Source organism: Sorex fumeus, unplaced genomic scaffold (assembly GCF_029834395.1).
Source record: "Sorex fumeus unplaced genomic scaffold, SorFum_2.1 ptg000029l, whole genome shotgun sequence".
Taxonomy (NCBI): Eukaryota; Metazoa; Chordata; class Mammalia; order Eulipotyphla; family Soricidae; genus Sorex; species Sorex fumeus.
In genome coordinates, this window is record NW_026606086.1 from 3,711,856 (window position 1) to 3,738,121 (window position 26,266).

Here is a 26,266-nt window from a genome sequence, read left to right on the forward strand (position 1 = left end):
TTCCCTGTCCAGAAAATGCTGGACAGACGTGAGCCAAAGCTCTAGCTGGGAGGAAGCATTTGTACCGCGGGATGAAATAGAACTGCCTTTGAGTCAAGCTGACATTTTCAAGAGATACAAAACAGACTTTTTTTCCCCCCATTTTTAGTACCAGAGCAGATAATCCCCTAAGGTTATTTGCTTCCCTGAAAGATATTTAGCTTGCCCTTTCAAAGTTCATTTAGAGCAGATCTTGGCGTTCAATCAGAGTTGGGTGCTAACCAGAGGTCCGAGTGTTTGCTTATTTGTGGCCTTCTTTGTCTCTTAAGAGGAACCGTAGTTAGAGGCCACCAGAGAAAACAAAACACAAGCACCTGCTTCCTCCCAGCTTGGTTCCTCTGTTCTCAACCCCCGGCCATTTGTCTATACATCTTCCCCAGAACAGGCGGGGGACAGAGGTAGAGGGAAGGTCTGAGAAGCCCCTGCATGGTGCTCCCTGAGCAGTGCTCCCCATCTTTGTGGCTTCTGTTGAGGTTCTGAAATGAGTCATCAGGTGCTAGTGACAAATGTGTCATGTACGGCGTGACACAAAGATGGAGTTTGTGCCATCAGTCCCTAGGGTGGGAGGAGGGAGCATCGGGTTTTGGGGGTCAGTGGCAGGAGGATGTGACCCATAGCGTGTCGGCTTTATCTCGGGTGGGGGAAAACGGATCGTTTGGGGAGAAGTGTGCTTGGGGTACAGATTTGCCGCATTTTTCTGGATTTCTCTCTCTCTTTTTTTTTTATGTAGGAGTACTGCTATTTATCCAGCCACTGATTAGCTGATTGAATTGTGCATGAACTCCACCTTACTTTTTTTTTTCACTTTTTATGATTTTATTTATTGAATCACCGTGAGAGCAGTTACAAAGCTTTCAGGTCTAAGTCTCGGTCATACAATGAAACACCCGTACCTTCACCAGTGCCCATTCTCCACCCCCAACAACCCCAGTATATCCCCATCCCACACCCTCCCCCTACCAGTGGGGCAGATGATTTCCACATTACTCTCTCTCTACTTTGATCACATTCAATATTTTGACACCAGACCCACCATTATTATTTGAGATTTTGCCCCAACACTCAGATCTGCTGAAAAGGCAACAGTAGACAATTTGTTTTCTATTGCTGGTTATGAATAACATATGATGTTTCGTGGCTGCAGTACTGGCCGCACGATTTTGAAATTCTGAAATTTGAACACTTAAATCTGGAGGGATTTCTGTCAAAACCTGTTGGGTTCCCGAGAATTGCTCCTGAGTCTCTGGGATCATGGTCGTTAAGCAGCTTGATCAGGAGCCAGAAAGGCCGTTCGTGGGCAATGACTTGGGGTCTCTTGGGGACGGGGAGGACAGGACTGGCTCCACCCCCATCCTGTGAGGCCCAACAAGTTTTGTCACTGAGGTCCCAAGTCTGACTGTCCAGTGGCCTCTGGAGGATGGCGGCCACCGGGCCACCAGAGGGAACAGGCCAAGGCACGAAACCGTGGGCCCAGCACTGCAGGGACCAGACGCATTTCTGCCAAAAGCCACTGGGTTTCGAGATTTGTTTCTGAGTCTCTGGGATCATGGCCATTAAGCAGTTCAATCAGGACCCAGAGAGGCCATGCCTCCAATGATACAGCTGAGCCGGAGGTGATTTGTGGGTGTGTTTTCCACATACCTAACTTTTGGCCATTTACTTTCTAGGTAAACTTTGCCCCAAGTTTTTGAGGTCTGGCCAAAGGCATAACAGCAATTTTGGGGTATCTGGAAGTGTGGAGGCGCCATCAGGCTGCTGATGCACTCGCCTCACAGGTACAGTGATTTTTGTTTCATGGTTTGTGTTTTTATGTAGGAGTACTGCTATTTATTCAGCCACTGATTAGCTGATTGAATTGGGCATGAACTCCACCTTACTTTTTTTCCATAATTTTCTTTCTTTCTTTCTTTCTGTCTTTCTTTCTTTCTTTTTCCTTCTTATATTTATTTATTGAATCACTGTGGGAAAAGTTACAAAGCTTTCAGATTTAAGTCTCGGTCATACAATGATCAAACACCGTCTTCTTCACCCTTCACCAGTACTCATTTTTCACCACCAAGAACCCCAATATACCCCACCTCCCACCCACCCAATGCCTATGAGGCAAATGATTTCTAACTAACTCTTCTCTACATTGATTACATTCATTATTTCGACAAAAGATGCAGCATGATTGCTTAGAATTTACCCCCCAACAATCAGAATGGCTGAAATGGCATTGTGTAATACATTGTTTTCTATATAAGGTTCGGAGTTCCGGGGCTGGAGAGATAGCACGGCGGGTAGGGCGTTTGCCTTTCACGTGGCCAACCCGGGTTCGAGTCCCAGCATCCATATGGTCCCCTGAGCAATGCCAGGAGTAACTCCTGAGTGCAGAGCCAGGAGTAACCCCTGTGAGTGCAGAGCCAGGAATAACCCTTGTGCATCGCCAGGTGTGACCCAAAAAGCAAAAAAAAAAAAAAAGTTTGGAGTTCCTCCCCTCCAAGTTTCGCTCAGCAAGCAGAAGGAAAGCAAAGAGCTTGGGCCCGGTGGTTGATGCAGATTGCTGGGCCAGGCCGTCTTTCAAGGGAGATTTGGGGATCTCTGGGACCCATCCTCGGGCCCAGTGCTCTCCGGGGTCCCTAGCTTGGTCGTGTCCTACGAGTTGGGGGCGAGCCTGGCCTTTGGGCTCGCGTTGTGTTTGGACGGGCAGGTGGGGTGTTCAGGGCCCAGCTGCTGACACCTGATCCCGCCCTGGCCAGGTGGGAGGACGGAGATTGGCGGCTGGCCCCTGAGATGCCCAAGATAACCAGTCAAGGAGATAACCAGAGTCAATCCCAGTCCAGTTGGGTGATAGGCTGAGATGACGCACCGAGCCGCTGAGGCAGATCCTGTCTGGAGACACTCGGGCACCTTGATCGCAGGCAGGCCTGACCTGGCGTGGGGCGGGGGCGAGTGGGCACCAACCTCGGCGTTTCCGTGGCTCGGAGCTTCCGTGCCCTTCGGCTTGCTCTGCTGTAGTTTTGTTTTTGGGTCACACCTGGACGTGCTCCGGGGTCACTCTTGGCTCTGCACTCAGGACTTACTCCTGGAGGTGCTCGGGGGTCCCTATGGGATGCCGGGATTGAACCCGGGTCAGTTGTGTGCAAGGCAAATGCCCTCCCCGCTGTACTAGACTTCTGGCCCCAAGGCCCAAAACTTAAAGAAAAATCCTTGCTGGGGATTCCCAGACCCTGGCGTCCTGTCAGCCTCGTGGGTCTGCACACGGCTTGTGCGACTGCCTTGAGTGGCCAGTGACAAGGGCGCCCGCGTGTCATCCTGCTCTCTGCCCGGTGCTCCCGGCCTTGCAGCCCTCAACTCCTGCCCTGTGTTCACTCCTCCTTTCTGTGGTGTCCCCCTCCTCTCTCGGTGGCCCTCCCCCTGGGGTCACCCCCTTCCTGCGTGGTGCTGGGACAGCAGAGCTGCCGGGTTTGTTCCGGCTTTGTGCCAGGTGCACGGTTGACCCCGGGGGCTTGGATTCAGGACCTTATGCTTGTGAGGCAGTGCTCAAAACCCCCTCTCGTACATTCCTCCCCTCCAAGCTGAAGGAACGGACTTGACCCACGTTCAGGCTCACACTTCTGCTTCCTGCCGAATCACTGCCGGCCGTTAGCAGGCCAGGACCCGTGTGCCACGCCTGTGTGAAGCAGGGACGTTCCAGGGTGTGAGCCTGCTAGCGTCTTTGTCATGGACACACGTGGTCCCATCACAGGATTTAGGGTCAGGGTCCAAACACAGGAGCATGGGGGTGGGGGGGTGGGGGCTTGTTCAGGCCGGAGACTCTACTAGGCTCACACACAGCATTGAGTGCTCAAGTCTCAGGGAGACAGTGAGGCTCAAACACATTTTCTTTTGCGCTGTTTTTTTTCTCTCTCTTTTTTTTTTTTTGGCTTTTTGGGTCACACTCAGTGATGCTCAGTGTTGCCTACTGACCAAGTAAAAGAATGCTTGATTTTTCATTCCCCCTTTGTCCTGCTGAAAGCTTGGCAACTCCCCAGTACAGGAGGTTTCAGTTTGGGGAAAATGCACCCTCGTAAATGATTTGTAAATGATGTATGAGGAACAGCACAGTCTTTGCAGATATGTCAAAGCTATATCAAAGCAGGTCGTTCTGACCAATAGCATTATGCCGAAAGGGTCACCAGGTGGCTGACCGACAGTGCATGGCTCTGCTCATTGTCCCATCCACTGTCCCACATCCCATCCCCTTTCCTTCTTTTGGGTGGGCTGTGGAAACATACTTAAGTCTGTACTTATGCTCTGAATAAATGCACGCATTCGTGCCATCTCCTGAATGACGAACCCTGTGTGACTCGAGTGCTGATTTCACCCTGACGGCCCTCCCCTGGCTCGGCCCCGCAGCACCAGACGTGGCACTCAGGAATTACTCCTGGCAGTGCTCAGGACTGGTGATTGAATCTTGGTGAGCCGTGAGCAAGGCAAACCCCTCCCCACTGTGCTCTCACTCCAGCCCCTCCTTTTGCATCTTTTTGTGTTTTTTCAGAATTGATTGATTTCCAAGTAGCGTTTGCTGGCCCTGGCGTTCTCTGTAGAGTTCCTTGTTGCACACAGTATTTCGTGGGCACCTTGACATGAAGACTTGGCGCTTGCCTGGTGCATGGCTGACCCCATAGGTCCCCTGAGCACTGCCAAGAGTGATTTCCGAGTGCAGACCCAGGCGTAACCCTGAGCACTGCCGAGTGTCCCAAAAAACAAAAGGAAAGAAAGAAAATACGTATCCTTGCCTGGAAGGGTAGCCCAGGGCCAAGGAGCCTGCCTTGCTTGTGGATGACCCCACCCCACCCTGTACGTCCCTCCTCACCCAGGTCCTGCCAGGATGAGCTCCCATGACTGGATCAGAGTCAGCCCTGAGCACTGTCAGATGTCCCATCCTCAGCCCCCAGATTAGGTCACTCCGCCCTCCCCACCTGCCCCCCACTCCCCGGTTCCCGCTCACTCATCCTCGAGGGGACCCGCACTCATTCAGCTTGTGCTCCCATCCGGAGCAGGCCAGGCCATACTCCTCTGTACAGCTCTCAGGCCTTAGTGGGCTGGGCCACTCCCTGCCCAAGGTGCGGCCGGTGTTGCTCACAGCAGTGGGGTCACAGAGAGCAGGGCTGTCAGGGTGGAGCTCAGGGCCTCTGCCCTGTCGCTCTGCCCCCCCCCCGACCCCCACCCCCAGCGGCTCACAGATTTCCTGGCCCGGCTCCTGAGGAGGGCCCTGGGCAGGGTCACTGGGTCCAGGTCCCACTCGGGGGATGCTGAATGACCTCAGTTGGAGATCTGTAACTGACAAACATTTGTCAAAAGTTTTCTGAAACCACTTTCACAGGGCCCGGGGATCCAGAACTGGGCCCCGCAGGGACCAGAGGCTCGTTGGCCATGTAGTGCTGATGTCTGCAGGGCAGCCCTCCGAAGCCTCAGCCAGACACTGACATCACGAAGGGTGGCGCCTGCCCCTTTAAGAATGGCCCATGATGCCCTCCTCCTTGCTGAATTCTACTTTTACCTCAGAACATTCTAGACTCCAACTGCCATTTTCAGTCTCTCCACGAGACTAGCATGAGCCTGTTTGGCAGAGCTCAGTACTGAAGCTGCGAGTGCAGTGTGACACAGGTGAATCTGAGTCTCTGGGCTTTCTGCCTGCGTGCGGGCGGCTTTTTTCTCTAACAGTTCTTTAGTGTATGATAGTTTTTAATCTTTAGTTAGTTTAAGTTTTTTTAATAGTTATATATATATAATTTTGGGGGTGGTGTGGGGGTGGGGTGGGGTGGGGTGGCCATACCTGGCTGTGCCCAGGGGTGACCCTGGCCGGCTAACGTCCCTGTGCTGACGTAAATCGAGCCCAGGACAACTGGATATAAGGCAAGTGCCCTCCCCACTGTCCTGCCTCTCTGCCCCTTGCGGACTTCTCTATTGAAATATGGAAAGACTCTGAAGTGAGTGGGCCCTCATGGGGGGCTGATGAGAAGCAGAGGAGAAGATATCACTCCCCCGGGACTGGCTGGAGCGCTGGCACTGCTGAGTGCAATGAGCTCCGCCAGCCCCACGACGCCCACTAGGCCTTCCCAGGGTCTTGGGCCGGAGTGAGGGGTTGCCCTTTTCAGGGAAAGGGAGTCGATCCTCGACCTCCTCAGGCCCCCGGGCCTTTGTCCTTCTCGCAGAAAAGCATTTCACGAGATGAGCATGAAGCAGAAACATTTTATTTGGAGGCCTTTAGGAAGGGGAAGGAGGGAGGGATTAACACGCTCGAGAGAGAGTGCGGCTTCTCCAGAGGTGCAGAAAGCCACTGAACATGTTATGTTGCTAGGTTGCATTCGGTCTGAAAGTCCACACCTCAGGAGGGGAGATGCCCGTGACATGATGGACCTCATAGGCAAGAGCAGTACCTGGGCTTGGGCACACATGAGCGCCCTCCCTTAGTTCAAGGTGGCTAATCTAGGGATTTCCCCAGGCTGCCCCTGGTGGGAGTTTCTAGCTACCTAGAGTCCGTTGCTAGGGTGGTTGCCAAGGGGGTAGAGTTGAGTGGTCCATGGTCCTCTTAGAAATTCCTTTCCTGGGCTTTGTCCCTATTCCCTCGGGGGGTCCAGCCTGCTCTGGGCCTCCTAATGTGGGTTAATTTTGACCAGACTTTGGGTTCCGTGCCCTCAGGTGGTCTTTTGGTGGCCATGAAGCTTTTGTTGACTTCCTCGGAGTTCCATTGCCATGGCGCCGCTTCCCCCATCGACCTGTCTGCCTCAGTTCTGTGGGTTAAGAAATGGAGTTAATACTGGCTTGTGGTTATCCAACTTGGGCAGCGTCACAAGGAACGTAGGAAACGCCGAAAACTCCTTCGCTCCCTCTTGCCGCAATTTTTTTTTTCTTTTTGGGTCACACCTGGTGATGCACAGTGTTTACTCCTTGGTCTGCACTAGGGAATCACTCCTGGCAGTGCTTAGAGGACCATATGGGATGCTGGGAATCGAACCTGAGTCGGCCGCGTGCAAGGCAAATGCCCTTCCCACTGTGCTATCGCTCTCCAGCCCCCCATGGCGCAGTCTTGCTGGCCCCTTTTCCCTGGCAGTTCTCAGCCCATAGAAAAAAGTGTGCCTGTTGCTTACCTTAGCTTCTACGTGTAACCCCGGGCCTCTCACACATACACATACGCACACACGCACACAGAAGACCAGCCATCACTGCTGAGTCGCCTGCCGGCTCGTCAGTGTCTGGACGGGGAGGTAGTCAGTGACACTCGCGGTGCTCAGGGATGATTTCTGGCTCCTGAATGTGTTTGGTGGTGGGAGTGATGGCAGGGAGGGCGTGATGGTCCTCTGCCCGCAGGGCAAGTACCTGTCCCCTCTGCTCTCTGGCCCTGAATCTGCAGTTGTTTGTTTGTCTGTTTTGGATTGAGTTTTTGCGCAGGAATGACACTTGGTGGGCTCAGGGGGCTGTGCGGGAGACTGGGGGTCGCACTCGGGGTGGCGAGTGCCAGACTGGCAGCTCTCTGGGCTCCGGAAGCTGCTGTGGTCGCTCCCCTGAGACAGACTCTCTCCTCTGCTCTTCAGAGATTTAGTCCTGAGAACGAGTGTGCCTCAGAAGGCCCCACAGTGGGCTCGATGGTCGGGGCCTGGTAGTGGCCGCGGCAGCGTCTGCCCGCCTGACCATGAGTCTGCTGAGGCCCAGCGGGCGGAAGGCCCCCACCAAGATCCTCAAGCATGGGATCTGGGCCCTGAAGGCACCCTCGGCCGGTAAGTGCGCTCAGCCCAGGCCAACGGAGACTCATTCCCACCCGGGAACCCCATCCCGAGTCCTCGCCCGGGAAGGGCTCCCTGAGCTGTAGACACGTCCGTGGCTCTGGGGACAGCTCTCACACACGAGTGTCACGTTCTGTGAGTTTAGTGTCACGGCAACCGGTGACAGCTGAGGCGACCAACACGCTCCCTTCTAACAGCTAGCTTCCTTGCCCAGGCTTGGGGACAGGCTTAGGGAGGTGGACTCACCTGGACTAGAGGGCCTCATTGCTGGCCAAAGCCACAGTACAGTGGGGAGGGCAACTGGCACCCCATGTGACTCTCCACCCTCAACCTCACCATGAGTAACACTGAACGGAGAACCAGAAATAGGCCCTGAGCACTGGCTGGGGTGCTCCCCCCCAAAAAGAAAAAGAAGCTGGGCCAGTGGACACAGCAGAAATAAGACACTGGGTTCGAGCTTTCACCTGGCTTGGTCCGTAGTATCACGGGGTGTATCCAAAGATTTCCTCTGAGCTGCCCAAAGTATGACTGCGGCCTGGGATGCTGCGGTAGGTGAGCACGTCCGCTTCACGGCTGGCCCGGCCAGGCTTCGCCACAAGCAGCCCCCGTCATTGGCTGGGAGTAGCCACGAGCACTGCTGGGTGTCCCTCCCCCCCAACCACACTTTAACTGGACCTGCACAGGCCCTTCCTGTCCCTTCTGACCCTTCTGACCCTTTCTGCTGTTCCAGCGGCTGCTCCCGTTGAGAAGACCATGCCTGGGGAGAAAACCCCCAGCGCCCCCTCCTCGGAGATGCAGGAGGAGTTTGTGGGCGACTTCCAGGTCGGGGAACGAGTCTGGGTGAACGGGAACAAGCCTGGATTCATCCAGTTCCTCGGGGAGACCCAGTTTGCCCCTGGTCAGTGGGCCGGGATCGTCTTGGACGAGCCCATCGGCAAGAACGACGGCTCGGTGGCGGGTGTGCGCTACTTCCAGTGCGAGCCGCTGAAGGGCATCTTCACCCGGCCGTCCAAGCTGAGTAGGAGCTTGCAGGCCGACGATGAGACCAACTGCCGGCAGCCAGCGCCTGCCGCCTGGGCCACACCGCCCCTGTCGGCCTCCCCGGCCCCTGCCGGCACCGCGAAGGTGCCCCAGTCCCCCGCGAAGGAGTCACCGGCCACCCCTCACATCAGCAGCCTGACCAGGACGGCCAGCGAGTCCATCTCCAACCTCTCTGAGGCCGGCTCCCTCAAGAAAGGGGAGCGGGAGCTGAAGCTCGGGGACCACGTGCTGGTGAGTGCCGAGGGCAGCGGTCACGGGTGGCTGTCCATTCGCCTGTCTGGTTCATCAGCTCCTCCAGACTCGCGGTTTGGGTGGAAGCACGAGCAGCTGGGACGCCTGGTCCTGCAGTTTCCAGCGTGATGGATGCGTGCGGGGATGCTGCCAGTTTTACCAGTTTAGCCAAAACAGGGTGGAGGGGTCATGCCATGGGGAGGGGTCATGCTTTGCACGCCTCTGTCCCAGGGTTTAAGTCTTGGTCCCATGTACAGTCCCCCAAGCACATCCCGGAGTGATCCCTGAGCACCAAGCCAAGAGTAAGCCCTGAGCACTCTGACTGTGACTCAAAAACAAACCAATGAACAAAGTTGGAAATCGGTTCTATTTCTCTGGTTTTCTATGTTTCTCTTTGGGGCGTCACAGGGTGGTCGCACACAAAGCCAGTGCCCTTCCCCCGGTGCTCCAGTCCTGTTTGTCAGCATTCCCGTCAGTGTCCAGCGCTGTGATTCTGTTTTGCTCTGTGTCCCGGGAGCCAAGCGTCAAGCCAAGGCATAGTGAAGGAGAACTGGAAGATCGAACTCTGCTAAGATACGAGAACAGTCATTTTCCTTTAGCTGGTTTCTGGCTTAAATGTTCTCCAGCGGTGGGGTTGCCAGTGCTCCACTCCCACACCCAAGGGGCAGCGACCCCCTCGCCACACCAGGTGGCTGGCCTGGGTCAGAGATTCCCGGGGGTGTGGTCAGCCAGGCCACCGGTGACAGCGAGTGGGTGTGAATGCCGCTGCCTTGCCTGGACACTGAGCAGCAGCGTCTGCTCACCCTGTAGGGGTTGCGGGGAGAAATGGCACCTTGACCTTTGGGGTTTCTTCAGGAAATCCCGACTCTGAAGCCAGAATGTTCGTTTGCGGGGGTGGGGGCGCTGTGCGCAGTCCAGGGTGCCTGACCCACGTCCCTCCATCCCTCCGGCAGGTGGGAGGCATGGAAGCCGGTGTGGTGCGCTTCCTCGGGGAGACGGACTTCGCCAAGGGGGATTGGTGCGGCGTAGAGCTGGACAAGCCACTGGGCAAGAACGATGGTGCCGTGGCCGGAACGAGGTGGGTCCCCCTGCCCCCCCAGACAGCCTGGGGCCATGCACGGTGCCCGGGAGGCGCTGAGGGGACTGCAGGCCACTTCTCTTGGTTCTTAGGCGGGGCCACTTCCATTGGCACTCGGGGACCCTGCAGGGATGTGGGGACAGCCTGGGGCCCCCACATGCAGCTGTGCTCGGGCCGCAGGAACCCCCCGGGCCTGCTGTCGCCCTTCAGATGCCAGGGAGGCTGCTTGGAATCGCCCTTGGTTTGCGTGGTGGGGGTGGGCGGCGTGCGAGAGAGTGTGGGTGTCAATGTATGAGGGAGTGTGTATGTGAGCGTGTGAGTGTGGGGCTGTGAGAGTGTTGGTGGGGGCGTGGGCATGAGAGTTTTTGTGGGGGTGTGAGCGTGTTTGTGGGGGAGTGAGAGCGTGTCAGTGTTGGTTTGAGAGCGTGCAAGTTTTGGTTGGGGTGTGCATGTGTGTTACTGTGGGGCTGTGTGTGTGTGGGAGTGTTGGTTGGGGTGTGAGTGTGTGTGGGTGTGGGAGTGTCGGTGGGGTGTGAGTGTGAGTGTGTGTTGGTTTGGGTGTGAGTATGTGTGTTTCTGGGGAGTGAGTGTGTGTGAGTGTGGGGCTGTGGACATGTGGGAGTGTCTGTTGGGGTGTGAGTGTGTGTGTTTGACGGGGTGGGAGTGTGAGAGTATGGGAGTGTTGGTTGGGGTGTGAGTGTGTTTGTTGGGCTGTGAGAGTGTGGAAGTGTGGGAGTGTTGGTTGGGGTGTGAGTGTAAGTGTGTGTTGGTTGTGGTGTTTATGTGTGGGAGTGTTGGTTGGGGTGTGTGTGTGTTTGTTGGGTTGTGAGTGTGTGTGAGTGTGGGCTGGTGGAGGGTATGATGTTTGTTGGGGAGTGAGTGTGAGTGTGGCGCTGTGGAAATGTGGGAGTGTTGGTTGGGGTGTGAGTGTGAGTGTGTTTGTTGGGGTGGGAGTGTGAGAGTGTGGGAGTGTTGTTTGGGGTGCGTGTGTGAGTGTGTTTGTCGGGGTGTGAGTATGTGGGCATGTGGGGCTGTGGGAGCGTGCTCGTTTGTGGGGGTGTGAGACTGTGGGACTCAGTGGACTTCTGGGTCGGCGCTTGTGTCTCTTGCCGAAGGTGTTTTTGTCCCCCCCTCCTCGTTGTCCGCAGGTACTTCCAGTGTCAGCCCAAGTATGGCTTGTTTGCTCCCATTCACAAAGTCACCAAGATCGGCTTCCCGTCCACGACGCCGGCCAAGGGCAAGGTGGCCGCCGTGAGGCGTGTGATGGCCACCACCCCCGCCAGCCTGAAGCGCAGCCCTTCGGCCTCCTCGTTCAGCTCCGTCAGCTCTGGGGCCTCATTCGAGAGCAGCAGACCCGGCCACACGGGACTAGTAAGCAGCCCCCCACCACTGCGGGGTGCTCGGGCCCCCACAGACTCCCACAGCCCCAGGGGCGAGAGGCGGAGCAGGAGCACGTGGGCTGAGCAGCTCCGGGTGGCAGGCGAGTGGCTTCCCAGCCACCACCAGTGACAGGAGCAGGGATGGGCCTTTCCTGGGGTGCTCAGGGCTCCTCTCTGGCCTCAGGCCACCTTAGGGATGAAGTGGGGTAGCTGAAGGGGGCGCCTGAGGGTCAGAGCAGGGCCCAGAGACTCTGGGGAACGCTTGGCCCTTCATCTTGCTTCTTTGCTCTCTCCGTCTCTCCCTGCTCCCTCCTGTCCCTCTGCACCGCTGTCCACATGCAGAGTGGCCTCGACTTCTGTCCATTGTGGTGCCGCAATTCAAAGCTGGGGCCTCGTGTCTTCTCCCCTCACGTCTATCTGAGTCATAAACACTAAAGTGTGTCCGAATATGCAAGGGTATCCTGAGATATTTTCCACAGGGAAACGGGCCCACGATGGAGAGGGTGTCCCGGGGGGCTGACTTTGCTGGCGGCTGCGCTTCCTGCCGCTGCCTCTGCTCCGTGCATTGACCCTCGATGCGGAAGAGGAGGGAGTGAGTGTGTGTGCAACGGAAGATACAAAACAGATGACACGGGAACAGAAGCCAGGAGGCCACGCGCCGTGGGCACAGGCCTGGGGCCAGTCCTGTCTTGCTCAACCACCACCAGGTTTCCCTGACCCATGTGCATCCTCGTGTCCGACTCCTCCTTCCCTTCGCCTCACCATTTAGGAAGGGAGCAGACTCAGAAGCCCCTCTCCTTCCCTCGCGAACCAGCCCATTTGTGGAATTCGGTTTTGTTTTTCTGCTTGACTGTGGGCCATACCCTACAGTGCTTCAAGGGGCCGTTTGCAGTGCTGGGCTTGTGCCGGGGCCTCCCACCTCCAAGCAAGAGCCCTACGCCTGAGACGTATCTCCAGCCTCCCCCCCGCTATCTTGTTTTGTTCTGTTTTGGGGTCACACTTGGCAGAGCTCAGGGCTTTCTCCCACCTCTGTGCTCGGGATTATTCCTGGCGGGCCTCCGGGATTGAGCCTGGGCAGCGCTGGGGCTTCGCTCTCCAGCTCTTTGGCCCCTGCCTTGCATATCTTTATGCAGGGTGGAGCTCACTCCTAAACTGAACATCACCGTTAGCGTCTATGACGGGAATATAGAAAGATTCTGTGTGACTTCACGGAAGTATACCTCGACAACATAATTCCATAAGTGCACACACAAGCGTTCATACACACAGTCACTCATACATGTACACGTAGTGCATACCGTATATACACAGGCTTATGGGTATACACACACAGGCACATACATGCATAAACACAACGCACGCATGCACACAGGTGCGTGTAGACATTCGCACTGGAACATACATGCACGCATACATACATGCACACAGGTCCGTGCGTGCCCTGTGGAGGCCTCCCTGTTCGTCTGTTGGCTGAGTTGCTCTTCTGAGGTACCAGGCTCCCACAGAAGGCCTGGCCTTGCTGGGATGGAGCCTGGGGCCTCACAAACCACACGCAGGGCAGAGGATTTGGCATCAGCATCCTGAGTTCAGCTCGTGGCCCCGACCTTGCCCAGCCCCTCAGCACGCGCCTCCCCCCATGCTAGGGGTGCTGCTTTCTCCCTGCTCCGGCACCTGAACCTCACAGTCTCGTCTCCATAGTTGGCTGAAAGAAGCCCATCGCTCCTGTGCTGGTTTCCTCAGGGAGCTGTCTCGGGCCCAGGAAGCGCGTGCGTCTGGCCTGCCCCACCCGCTTAGGCCAGGAGGCTCAGGGAACACCGCCGCCAGCCTTTCCTAGTTTTTATTTTTGTTCTTTGGGGTTCACCTGGCAGTGCTCTGGGACTCCAGGCGTGGTGCTTGGGGGCTGCTCCCGGTGGAGGGGGGTTGAGCCCAGGTCTTGGTGTTAGACCCCCAAGGCTGCCAAGCTCTTCCCAGCCACCCCTTGAAATCTGAGTTGACTGCAGTTCCCGGGAGCACTGCACATGGCTGGCCCGAGAGCTCGTGTGCTCCTAGAAATTTTAGTTATTATTTGGTTTGGGGGGCCACACCCAGGGGTGCTCAGGGCTTATTCCTGGCTCTCTGCTTGGGGGGTGGGGTCACTCCTGATGGTGCTGGATCTTGAACCTCTGCAAGCACCTTCCCCCACCCCCCCAACAGACTCTTTGGCCCTGGGGAGGGCATTTAATCGGAACAGATCTACTTTAAGTGTATCGGGAAATCACGGCCAGGTCCTTACGCACAGGCAAGGATGATCCCGCTCTCCGGACAGAACCAGGTGGCTCGAGAGCTCCCAGCAGGCAAAGCAGCAGTGGACAGTCTGGGCCCTGCTGGGCCCGTCGTTCAGGAGGCATTTGGCAGCAGCTCAGATGATGCGGGGAAGCGGCAAGAGAACCTGCGGCTGGACCGCAGCAGGGCGATGGAACAGGGATGGCCGGGCAGAAGGAGCGGAACTCCTGGCCATCGCTGCTGCAGCCCCCGCCACCGTGTGCCCGAAGAATGAAGATCAGGTCCCGCCTTGCCCCCTCCTGCAGGGGCCGTTGTGCAGAGAGGGATCTGGGTCTGCAGAGCGACCATGAGTGACCACGAGCCCAGGATAGAACGGACAGGACCCCTGGTCCCCGCAGCCCTTCAGCCCACTCCCCTCCCCTCCTCACTGTCTTTGCCTCTTCTCTCCTTCCCTTTGTGCTTGGTCTTTCCCTGAGCTGCCCTTGCTGTCCTGCTTGCTGGGCGTGAGCCCTCACACATTCTCACCCACCACTTTTTCCTTTTTTTTTCCCTGGACTTTGGCCATGCCCCAGCAATACTCAGGACTTACTCCGGACTCTGCACTCAGGAGTCACTCCTGGTGCCCTCGGGACCCTGTGGGGTGGGTACCTGTTATCCAGCTCGGGTCAGCGGTGTGCAAGGCCAGCGCCTTTCCCGCAACTTTATCATTCTAGCCTCTCATCCCCCATTTTCGAAGGCAGATGGCACAGGGGTCTTTTATAGGGTCGCACCCAGTGACCCCCGGGGGCACGGGGCCATTCCCAGAGACAAAAGTCTCTGGTTGCTGCTATTCAGGCATGGGGCGGGTGCCCGGGAGAGCGAGGTGAGCTGGAAGGAAGAGGAAGAGAGAAGGGACAGGCTGCCCAGGGAGACCCTGACGGACCTGCAAGGCTGAAGATGCTGGAGCTGGACTCAAGCTCAAGTCAAGGGCTCATCCTTAAGGAAGCTCAGGCCAGAGCGGGCTGTGGAGGGGGCTGCCTCCAGCTCTGCAGAAGAGCCTCTGGATTCCCACGAGGCCCGAAGCCAGTGGAGTCCAGGTCCCGTCCAAGGATCTTTCGGAAGGTTTCAAGACGTTTCTGCTGAGAGTCGCTGGCCTATATGCAAGGAAGCAGCACTGCTGCATGTGCTTTGCCGAGGATCACCACGTGCATGCCCGTGTCGGCCGCCCCCATCCCCTTCACGTTTCTTTTTCCTTTGCAGTTGCCGGAAACCTCCTCCCGCTACAAGCACAAGATCTCCGACACCACGGCCCTCCAGGAGGCGCTGAAGGAGAAGCAGCAGCACATTGAGAAGCTGCTGGCCGAGATGGACCTGGAGCGGGTGGAGGTGGCCAAGGCCACGAGCCACGTGGGGGAGATAGAGCAGGAGCTGGCCCTGGCCGGAACAGGCACGACCAGGTGACGTCTGTGCAGACGGCAGTGCCGGGGCCGAGAGACGCCAGTGGTAGAGGCTGGGCGCGAGCTTGGTGCAGGCGGTGCAGGGAGAGGCCGTGGATCCCCGTCTGCCGTTGTTGCGGTGGCGTCCGGCGCGTGGTTTGATCGCATGCGCCTTCTGCTCGCCCTGTGCGGGTTTAGGGAGTGCCAAGTTGTCCGCGCCGGTGCTTTCGTGGTGTGGTTCCCCTCTGGCCTTCCAGAAACGCTGTAGCTTAGGTGGGAGATGCATTTAGCTTCCGTGGTGACAGGTGGCGATGCCAGCCCACAAAGGGCTGTTGGGGGCGGGCGAGGCCACTCACGGGCCGTTGCCTCTACAGCACGTCCTGGAGCTGGAGGCCAAGAACGACGAGCTGCGGGCCATGCTGGAAGCGACCGACTGGGAGAAGGTGGAGCTGCTGAACCAGCTGGAGGAGGAGAAGAGGTGAGGCCGTGTCCGGAGCTGGGGGCTCCCTCGGGTGGGGCACTCCTGGCCTTCCAGGGCTTTGAGAACCAGAAACCAACGGGTGCCCAGTCCTGAGCGCGTCCTCACCGGGAGGGCTGGGGGGGGGAGCTCAGTGGAGCCAAGCCACCCCCGGCCCTCCCTGCTGTGTCCACCTGGCCTGGTATTCAGGAGGCCTGTGCTGGGTGGCAAGGAACTGTCCTAACCCAGTTGGGCCCTCTGGGAGTCCCTGTGGTTAAGTCCCAGTCGGGAGGAAACCCACAGTACCCATGGGGCACGACAGCAGACAGACAGGGCTCAGGCTAGGCTGCAGACAGACGGACGTGGTGCTCAGGCCGGGGTGCAGACAGACAGACATGGGGCTCAGGCCAGGCTGCAGACAAACAGACGCGGGGCTGAGGCCTGTCTGCAGACAGATGGACACGGGGTGCTGGCCGAGACCGCCTTTTCAGATGGGCTCCCGGCAGTGTGGTGCCCAGGGGCACTGCCAGTGCCTGGCTCAGCCCCTCAGCTCCACATGCCGACTCGACAGTCACTGGGAGCCCCTCCCCCCCCGCCGCCGAGTCGTTGGCTGCTTCTCCCCCAGGGGCTCAGTTGTTGTCCCAATGTGGGGACAGGCGCTGGCTGGGAGGGACTGGCAGGCGCCGCGGGTCAGTTTTTAACCACCTCTGTTAGCTGCGAGGCAGAAAGGGTTGATATGACACTGCACCTGGCGTTGGCTTGGCCTAGCTTCCTCCTGTAGCCTGTGGGTCCCACCCAGTGCTCGAAGGTGAGGGGACTCGCTGACTTTCTTTTTTTTCTTTTTGGGTCAACCCAGCGATGCTCAGGGGTTACTCCTGCTTCGGCACTCAGGAATTACTCCAGGCATTGCTCCGGGGTCCATAGTGGTATGCTGGGAATTGAACCCGGGTCGGCCACGTGCAAGACAAACGCTCTGCCTGCTGTACTCTCGCTCTGGCCCTCCCCGACTCTCTCAGCCCTCCTGTGTGTGGAGCCGGGGGCTGGGTCAGGCGCATCTACAAGATGGTGGCCCTCATGGGGGGCAGCAGTGACGCCCCTCACAACGTCTCCCTCTCCCCCACAGGAAAGTGGAAGACCTCCAGTTCCGAGTCGAGGAGGAGTCCATCACCAAAGGCGACCTGGAGGTAAAGCCCGGGCAGGTCCCGGAGGCTTGCAGGGTGCAGGCAAGGATGCGGGGCGGCCTGGCCAACCCCGCCGGGATCACTTCTGCTGGAGACTCCGAATCAGACAGGGATACCTGGGGTCATGCACCTGGCAGGGCCCGGCTGACACATCTCTGCTCCTTGGGGCTGGAGGCTGCTCTTGATGAGCGTTTTTCTCTCGTTCTGACAGTCGGGTCTATGCCTTTGCCTCAGCTTTGATTTTCAGTCGAGCAGCACAAATCAAATCCTTTAGAACCCCATTTTTTGGAAGCTTTTCCTTAAAACAAGAAGAAGCAAAGAGTCAGTTTGGAAAAGAAAAATTTCTATTTCTGCTTCTTTTCCTTCCTGTTTTAAGTTCATGGAAATTTTGTTTTCCCACCAGAAGGAGGTGAAGTCCCTGCAGGCGGCCTCTGAGAAGCTCGGCAAGGAGAACGAGTGCCTGAGGACCAAGCTGGACCATGCCAACAAGGAGAATGCGGACGTGATCGCCCTGTGGAAGTCCAAGCTGGAGACGGCCATCGCCCTGCACCAACAGGCCATGGGCGAGCCGAAGGCATCCGTGAGCCAGGGCGTGGGCGCCGAGGCGGCCGAGCTGGCCGAGCTCAAGATGCAGATCGAGAGGCTACAGTTCGAGTACCAGCAGGAGGTGGAGAGCCTGAAGGCCCAGCAGGCGGCTGAGCGTGCAGCGCACGCCTCCGAGCTGCAGACGCTCAGGTCGCGGCTGTTCAGGACGGCCCAGGAGCAGAAGAACAGCCTGGAGGCCGCACGGGCCAAGCTCGAGCAGATCGAGGACCAGCACCTGGTGGAGATGGAGGATGCCCTGAACAAGCTGCAGGAGGCGGAGACGAAGGTAAAGCACCTGGACGGGTTGCGGGCCGTGTGTAGTCAGCAAGCCCAGGCCCTGGCCAATGCCACGGCACAGCTGGAGGCCAGCCAGCAGAAGCTCTTGCAGCTCGATGGGCTCTGGAAGGCCAGTTCCGAAGGTCAATTGGGAATGGAGAAGCTCAGGCAGCAGCTCCAGGTGGCTGAGCGGCAGATTCAGGAGTTAGAGAATGCAAAGCGGGCCGAGAGCTGCAGGTTGGTACTCGGGCGCCCTCGCCCACTTCCACGCTCACTCCCTGCATGCTGTGTGTCAGTCTGCTCGCCGCCGTTTTCCGGCTTGGTGCTGACAGGTCTCCCGGTCACGTCCCGTGCGGTTCCCTCTTAGGGGACTGAGAAGGAGTCGGCATGATTCGGGGGCTGTCAATGGTCCCCAGCACCCGGATGCCATGCTAGCCTTGGCCCCGGCTAATCGGGCCCGTCTGGGGTCTTTCTGAAACAGAGAATTCTTCACGAGGCCATTGAGAAAACAAGATAGGAGCCCCCAGAGCAGACCTCTGCCCCCCACGCCTTGGGCCCGCTGCATACTCGCCGAGTCCGCCCAGACACTTGGGCTCGAGTCAGGCCGCGAGGGTCTTTCCCTGACCTTGCTGACCACCTGCTCGTGTGACAGGCTTTGCCATCCTCTCCCCGAGGCGCCTCAGTTCCCAGCTGGTGCTCGATGCCTCTGAGCCTCTGAGCTCCCTCAGGGCTGGTGACGTGGCCCATCTTGGTATTTCTCATTGCCAGCCCCTCCGTCCCTGCAGCACAAGCCCCCACCCAGCCCTGCAGAGATTTCATCCCTTTCAGCCTCTAAGGGGTGCTTGGGCCAAGTCCGCGTTCCAGCATGGCCCCCTGCTGGCCACAGGCATGGACTCTCATGGTAGCCCTGACCCTGGGGAAGGACGAGACAGTGAGATCTGGGCCAAGCCGAGGAAGCTGCAGTTCTCACCAAGGAGCCCCGAGAGATGCCCTTTTCCTCCTATAGGATTGTGGTGGCAGGGACGTGCCCTCACCCCCCCCCCCCCCGCTCCTCCGCGCTGGGCACTTTGTTGGAGAAACTTCTCTGTTGGCCAAGATGGAAGGGCTGTGGGCTTTGTAGACAGGACTGACAGACATAACAGAAGGGCCCCGAGATCCCCGGGAATTCTTCTCAGGACTCAGGACTCCTTGGCTGGCATTCCAGAAACACTGGCTGAAACAAATGGAATCAATTCCTAGGACACAGCAGGGGATAGCTGACCCACTTGTTCGCATCAAGATGTAACAAACGTCAAGTTCGTGTGACTGCTGTCTAGTGGATTAGAGGTTCTTCATTTTAAATTTCATATTGAAACCCCTCAAACTTTTAAAGTCACAGGAAAGAAACTACAAGAAAGTAAATCTTGGGGGCCGGAATGATAGTACAATGGGAAGGGCATTTGCCTTGCACGCGGGTTCGATCTCCATCATCCCATAGGGTCACTGTCATTGTCTCTACCCTCCCATTGTTTATCGATTAGCTCGAGCGGACCCAGTAACGTCTCCATTGTGACACTTGTTACTGTGTTTGTCATATCGAATACATCACGGGGAGCTTGGCAGGCTTTGCCGTGCAGGTGAGATACTCTCGGTGAGCTGGCCGGGTTACTGACAAGGAGAAATTCCTGAGCATTTAGGGTGACCGAAAAACCCAAAAGAAAAAAAAAAGATAACCTTTTTTTCCCTTCCTCCCCTCCCTTTCCCTTTCTTCCCTGTTTCCTCCCTCCCTCCTTCCTATCCTTAGCTTCCCTCCTCCTTTGCTTTCTTCCTTCTTCCTCGCCAAGCTATGCTCTGGGCTCTGGGGTCCTCCCGCCCAGCAGTAGTGGGGCTTTTCAGCTTGTGGACCGATCTCAGTCTCGCCCAGTGGTGCTGTAGTTCCAACTTGGGCCTGGTGTGTACTCCAGCCCTTTGTGCCGTCTCCCCGCCCCTGGAAAGTCAGTCTTTCTCATAGGCTTTCTTATTTTCTGGTCACGCCAAAGTTAGGTCTAGAAAACACCTCTGTTTGGGCCGTTTTCAATAACCACTAGACAGTCATCACCAGAACTGCCGGCGCCAAGGCCTTGGCTTCGCAAGCTTCAGGCAATCACGCTCACCTCACGCCTCTGTTCTTTGGGGTTGTGTTGGGTCATGGGCTTCTCATACGTGTTTTCTGTTTTGTTTTCCCCTTCCCGTTCCTATTTGTCTCCTTGGTCCATTCACTCTATCCTTGTGACTCTGGTAGGCCGATAGCCTGGCCGAGGAGCTGCAGGGGAAGGGGCTAGCGCTTCGTAGTCTTCAGGAGAACTTGAACGAAAGCGGACGAGCTGAGGGGCCGTGTGCACGCATGTGTGTGTGCATGTGTGTTTGTGTGTGCATGCTGGTGAGCAGAGTAGAGGGGCCGTGTGTGTGCGTGTGTGTATGTTTGTGTGTTTGCGTTGTGTTCGTGTTTGTTCGTGTGTGTGCGTGTGTGCTGGGAGCGGGCAGGGGGCCGGCGGCTGACGGTGGCCCCCGGCTCCCCGCAGGAGGAGAAGGTGGACGTGAGCCGCAGCCAGTGCCAGGCTCTACAGGCCGAGCACGCCAAGGCCAGCGTGGAGATCCAGGGGCAGCACGAGGAGGCACCGCAGGCCCTTCAGCAGCTGCTGCTGCAGGCGAAGGAGAAGCTGCAGGCGGTGCAGGCGGAGAACGGGAGCCTGCTGCGGGAGGTGGCCGAGCTGAAGACGCAAGCCGACAAGGCCAAGGTGGGTGGGCGCAGGGCAGCGCCGCGGCTGATGGCGGCCGTGGCCCGTGTGTGTGTTGGTGCCCGGCCGCTTTCCACCGCGCACCGCAGCCAGGGCTACGTCTCCTCTCTGGACCACCTGCTGGCCCAGTTCTGTGGCCAGCAGCCTCGTGTGCATGCTCAGGTCAGTCCCATTCCGGTAACATGGCCGTCAGCGGTCAGCTGCCCAGCACACACCAGTAGCCTGCTGCGGCTCATGACTGCTGAGCTGGACAGAGAAGATAGCCCTTGCTGCAGAAAGTTCTGGAAAGTACATGGCGGTTCAACTGTGGTGTGCATTGAGACTCAAAAATGAAAACGCACAACCCGTTGCTGACGGGCAGGGAGAGCAGGTGAGGGAGACCCTGACCCGTGTGCAGCCAGTCCTCCTGGAGCCCCTGGGCCCCTCCCAAATGACTGCAAACACTGCCCTCCCATTGTTCATCGATTTGCTCGAGCGGGCCCACTAATGTCTCCATTTTGAGACTTGTTACTGTGTTTGGCAAGCAAAAACTGTTGGCTTCAGTCTCCAAAGCTTGGTGGATTCGTCTGGATTTTCTATAAAGTGTATAACTTTTGGGACTACGTCCATTTCCTGCCTCTGTTTGTCCCTGTGAAAATCGTTTGACAAGCAGTGGTTGCTCTTCCCTTCCCCTCCTGCACAAAGTTCCAAAACAAAATACTTTTTGTAGTTCTTTGAATTGTATTGAAAACTAGTTTTTGAATGCATCCCTTCTAGGACAGAGTGATGGATTTTATAATAGAAGAATTGAAGTGGGGGGAAAAACCTTATGCCCCAATGTCAAGATCCAACTGTACTTACACCTTCCGGGGAGCTGTCAGGAATCATTTCAGACGGCATTTCAAAAATCAAATCGGCTGATAGTAGAATGGGTAGGGTTCTGCCTTGTACTCGCCAACCCGGGGTTGATCCCCAGCATCCCGTATGGTCCTCCGGCCCTGCCAGCAGTGATCCCTGAACACAGAACCCTGAGCGAGACCCGAACACCAGCAGGTGTGGGGCCCCCATCCACAAAATAGGCAGGTAGTTATGTTGACGCTAAGAAGCTAACTGTGTTTGAGCCTCTCCATCCTGCCTGTGTGTGTAAATGTGTGTGTGAGTGTGTGCGCTTGCGCGTATACACGCGTGTGCAGGTAAGACTACTCTGCCATTTTCATTTCTGGTATTTAGGCAACATGAAGTGCTTGGCTTGCTTGTGCCTGCTTGATCTCATTCTTGTTTCCATTCTTCCCCGCTTTTTGTTTCTGCAGTCCTTAACTTGCTTATTAAGCTCGGCCAAAGAAGAGATGCAGCTGATGTCAGAGGATCGCAGGGCCCTGAGGTCAAAGAATGAATTGCTGGCGAAGGAGAAGCTCTGTCTGAAGTCCGAGAGAGGGTGGTTTCAATTGAAACTCAGAGAAGCGGAGGCCAAAAACTCTTCGCTGCGGGAAGAGCAGAGGAAGCTCTGGCTGTTGAACCAAGCGATTCGCTTGGATAAGGAGAAGGTCATCGAGGTCAGGTGGGCCGCGGAGAAGCTCTGCCAGCAGGAGCGGCTGGACCGAGAAGCCCTCGAGGCGGAGAAAGAGAAAGTGCTGGAAGAGGGCAGGGCGGTGCAGGAGGAGCTCCAGAGGGTGGGCGCGGAGAAGGACGCACTGCAGGTCGCCAAGCTGGGGCTGCAGGCCCTGGTGGAGGAGCTGCAGATGAGCAAGAGCAGCCTGGTGGCCGAGTGCAAGAAGGGCCTGGAGGAGAGGGGCCAGCTGGAGGAGCATGTCAAGAAGCTGGTTCTGGACAACCTATCCCTGGCCAAGGACAAAGACAACATCATCCAGAAGCTGCAGTGCTCCTACGAGGAGCTGGCTCGGGATCAGAAGTCGCTGGTGCAAGAGATCGAGGAGCTCACGGCTGAGAAGGAGGAGGCCGCCCGCGTGGCGTCGGCCCTGCGTGAGCAGCTGAACAGCCTTGGCTCTGAGAAGGAGCTGATGGGCCAGAAGGCCACTAAGCTCCAGCGGCAGCTGCACTGGCTGCTGAAAGACCAGGCGCTGCTGGAGGCGCAGCAGACCGAGCTGCTGGCCGAGCGGGAGGCGTCCCTGCAGGCCCTGGCCTCCCTGGAGGACACCAGGAACACCAATGCGATGATGCAGAGTAAGGTGGGTGATGGTAGTGACCAGGGCTGTGTAGGCCCGGCCTCAGCCCTGAGAGAAACCATATCCTGGGCCATAGTGATAGCACAGCGGGGAGGGCGTTTGACTTACACACCGAATTCCCAGGTTCAATCCCCGGCATCCCATATGGTCCCCTCAGCACTGCCAGGAGTAATTCCTGAGTGCAGTGGTAGGTGAGCCAGTGCCCTCTGACCTCACAGCCCCACTTTCCCGGCTCGAGTGACTGCTGACAGCCTGAGCTGTTCCACCCTAGCCAGGAGTGATCCCTGAGCACAGAGCTAGGGATTTTTCCCTACCCCACCGGGTGTGGCCCCCAAACAAACCAAACTGACTACCCACAAAGGTTCTAGATAAGCATGTATACATACACAGACATGTATATATGTATATATGCGTGTATGCTTCAAAAGAGTCGGGAAATATCTACCATTTAAAATGTCTGAGAATGATGCCGGAGCAATAGCATAGCAGGTAGGGTGTTGGCCTTGCACATGGCCAACCCAGGTTCCATCCCCGGCATCCCATATGGTCCCCGAAGCACCGCCAGGAGTACTTCCTGGGTGCAGAGCCTGGAGTCACTCCTGAGCAACGCCGGATTGTGACCCAAAAACCCCCTCCTAAAATTAATTGATTCATTAAAATAACAGAAGCCAAAAAGAGGGAAGCTGAGGAAGAAGGGGCTGTGCTCCCCTGGCGCCCGTGAGAAACAGGGGCCGCGCACATGCTGCCGGAACCCCACCCCCACACGCTCCCAGCACAAGAGGTGATGCTTAAGGAGTGAGAGGCCCCATGGACAAGGACACATCCCTTCAGTCAAGGGGTCATGTCCTTGCCAGAGCCCTCCAATGCCCTTCCTCTTGCTGCTCTCCCAGAACCTGGGCTTCGGGCTCCCATCACATTGGCAAATCTTCACTTTGCCAGAGTCGAACACCACTTTGGAGGGCTTCTTCCCTGCCAGGAAGGTTCAGTCGCAAATGGAAACGCCCACCAGCATGTGACTTTTCCAGCCTCTTTGCGCATGCTCTAGACCCAGAGCTGGGGGAGTCTGGTCCTCTGGGCTGCCTTCCTGCTTCTTGCTCCTGTCAAGGGAGACAGCTGGGTGGGGTCCTCCGGGGTTTGCACACTTGGCTGCAGTCCGATGCCCGCACCTACCATCACCAGGCTCGGGTCTGGCCTGCAGCAGGAGTCAGCCTTGGGGCCTCCTTGATGTCTCTCCTTCCCCAACCCCCCTTCCATCCCACCCGGGTCTGCAGCGCTTTATCGTTTGAATCCTCTCCGAGGAAGTGGACCATCTGGGTCCCAGTGCCCTGAGGAGTTCCCACACACCCTCACTTCCTGCACTTCTGTACTTAACAGCAGGTGGCCCTGGAGGGCACTTGTGGGCTGAAGTGAACTTTGCATGTGGGCTGTGCAGGTGGACCCTGTATGGGTTTGTTGGGAACTGAACATTTCCATGTTTTGTTTTGTTTTGTTATGTTTTGTTTTAAGCTGGAGGAAGAGAGATCTGTGTTTCTGGGCTGTAGTGTGGGATGGCCTGGGCACTCTCAGAGACTGGCCATCAGAACTTGCCCTGAGGGAGAAAAAGAATCAGTCTGTTTTTCTGGTTTTATTTACACTTTCTTTGGGGGCCACACCTGGCGATACTCCAGGCTTCCTCCTGGCTCTGCACTCAGGAATCACTCCTGGCTGCTCTCCGGTGGCCCCTATGGGATGCCAAGGATCAAACCTGGGTTGTCTGCGTGCGAGGCAAGCACCTTTCCCGCTGTGCTATCACTCAGAACCAACGCGCCTGCCAGTTTTCAAGTGAAACATGAATGTTTGTGCCTACAGTCATGCTTGCTTTTGCAAAGTGGGATTTCCCCCCGCCCCATTCATTTGAAAGAAGTGAGTTTGTCTTTGTAGGAGAGGGAAGACCCCTCTTGACTCCCTGCTCTGAGAAGAACCGAGGGGTACCAGCATCTCCTCCTGGGGTCTTCCCTGGGCACCCGGGAGCTTGCGCTCAGGAAGGGAAAGGGGAGCTCTGGCTGCCTCCAACCCTGGGGCGGGGACTGGAAGCGGGGCCCAGCCTCCTCTGTGGCGGGCTCCCATGGCTCCCGCAGATGGCTCACCGTCTCACGCTCTCCTTGAACACAGATTGATTTCCTGAATTCCGTGATTGTGGACCTCCAAAGAAAGAATCAGGACCTCAACATGACAGTGGAGATGATGTCCGAGGCGGCTCTCAAAGGGAACGGGGACGACCTCAACAATTACGACAACAAAAACTTCGGCCCGGCCACCTCATTCTCTGCACTCTGCAGAAATCTCCAGCAGTTCCTGGATTAGATAGCAAGCTACTTGTGAAACACCTACAATAACCAATTTACTGTCTTTACAAAGTTTACTTTTTTTCCACTGTGTTTTTAGATGAATGTATGATGAGAAATTCAACATTAATAATTTTCGATTTTCTTATCAGAAAAAATTAAATGAAGGACCTGAACCATCAGAAGGTGATCATCCAATCTGAATCTATTTATGTTCATTTGAATGTTTTCTAGTTCTGTAAAACGTGATAAATAATGTACCATCAGGGCTACATGGATTATAAGAACTTCTATAATTGTATATATGTTTTTGATGTATTTTCCTCTGGAGATTATCAAGTGTCTCACCAGTGAAAGATCGTAATCCATTGACATTTTGAGTAATAAACACGATTGAAATTGTTTCACAAACTATGTAAAGCAGTATTAAAATTTGAGCAAACAATGTTCTATATCTACTTGAATAAAATTATTTCCTTTTTGCCAGTGATAACTGATTATTCTCCGGTTTATTTATAAAAGATTTTTGGCTAGCAATCAAGAACTATAGAGTCAAATAAGTCAAAGAGTTTCTACAATGGAATCCTGATACACCAATTTCTTTTTGTTTCTTTATGTTTGTGCCACACCTGGTGATGTCTTAGGGCTTATTCATGGCTCTGCACTCAGGAATCACTCCTGACAGTGCTTGGGCAGACTATACGGAACGTCAGGGATTGAAGCCAGATTGGCCAAAGCACATGCCCTACCAGCTGAACTATTGCTCTGTGCCTGTATACCATTTTTTTAAAAGTGTTTATCTTGGGCTAAAGAGGTAGTACAGTGAGTAGGGTTCTTACCTTGCATGTGGCTGATCTGGGTTCAATCGCAGGAATCCCATGCAGTCATCTGTGCCCCGGCAGGAGCAATCGCTAAGTGCAGAGGCAGGAGTAAACCGTAAGAAGCACTGGGTTGGGGGTATGGTGCCACCAGCAGGTCTCTCTGTACCTATGAGGCGAGTGCATCAGCAGCCTGATGGCGCCTTCAGACTTCCAGGTACCCCCAAATTGCTGCCATGCCTTGGGCCAACCCCCAAAAATTTGGGGCAGAGTTTACCAAGAAAATAAACAGGCAAAAGTTACATACATAGCACAGAGGGTAGGGCGTTTGCCTTGCACGCTTCCTACACGGCCGACTAGAGTTTGATTCCTACGCCCCTCTCGGGGAGCCTGGCAAGCTACCTAGAGTATCTCACCTGCATGGCAAAGCCAGGCAAGCTACCCTTGATGCATTCGTTATTCCAAATACAGTAACAAGTCTCACAATGTTACTGAGCAAAATTGATAAATT

At 56.2% G+C, this 26,266-nt stretch overlaps 1 pseudogene; it reads left to right on the forward strand.

Moving 5' to 3' along the window:
• The first annotated feature begins 7,699 nt into the window (after window positions 1-7,699).
• Window positions 7,700-26,266, forward strand: part of LOC130024602 (CAP-Gly domain-containing linker protein 1-like) — a 58,263-nt pseudogene continuing 39,696 nt past the window's right edge.